At 48.9% G+C, this 752-nt stretch overlaps 1 pseudogene; it reads right to left on the reverse strand.

Annotated features, from left to right (window-relative positions):
• Positions 1 to 752, reverse strand: part of LOC119332969 — a 9,829-nt pseudogene that overhangs the window by 7,425 nt on the left and 1,652 nt on the right.

Raw genomic sequence — 752 nt, forward strand, 5'->3', positions numbered from 1 at the left:
AAACTTATTTTCAAACAAATAATGTAAGGGCTTGGATAGGAAATTTTATAGCCTTCACTAAATAGCTGCTGGCAAGGCATCACAGTCGATTAGGTCACACATAGCAGCAGTTCAAGCCTCCAAGTCCAATGCAAGGCTGCTGGCATGGCATCACACATAAACAGGCATACTTGACATACTACTAGAGAGAGAAATTGATCACTTTGATTGGAAGGCCAAGGCCGCTGCCCGGCTGGCTGGCTCGCATGCATCAATAGCCGAACGCCATCGGGCTTCTGACATGGTGCTTCTTGCCCTTCCAAATGATCTCGCCAGACTCCCACATCCCGACCGGCTTCACCGCCTCGGTCCTGATGAAGTTGACGATGTACTTGTTATGCTCCATGTAGTTGCTGAACGTGAGCTGCGTCGGGGTGACGGTGACCGTGGCCCCGTCCGGCGCGGTCACCGTGACCTCGTAAGGCTCTTCTGTCTGGGAGACCGATGTGAGCGTCCTGCGGATCCTGCACATGACGACGCTGCCGTCAAAGAGGACCACCATTGACAGGTAGTTAAGGTCATTGCTGTAGCCAGGATTTGCGGCCAGGGTGGTCCAATTGATATATACAATATTTACATTAAAAATATGACATACCAATATATTTAGGAAGAGCTATGTGTGTTAAGATGAGGGGGCCAATGGCCCCCTCCCCCAGCATTAAACTTATTTTCGAAAAAATAATGTAAGGACTTGGATGGGAAAATTTATAGCC

Source organism: Triticum dicoccoides, chromosome 7A (assembly GCF_002162155.2).
Source record: "Triticum dicoccoides isolate Atlit2015 ecotype Zavitan chromosome 7A, WEW_v2.0, whole genome shotgun sequence".
Lineage (NCBI taxonomy): Eukaryota > Viridiplantae > Streptophyta > Magnoliopsida > Poales > Poaceae > Triticum > Triticum dicoccoides.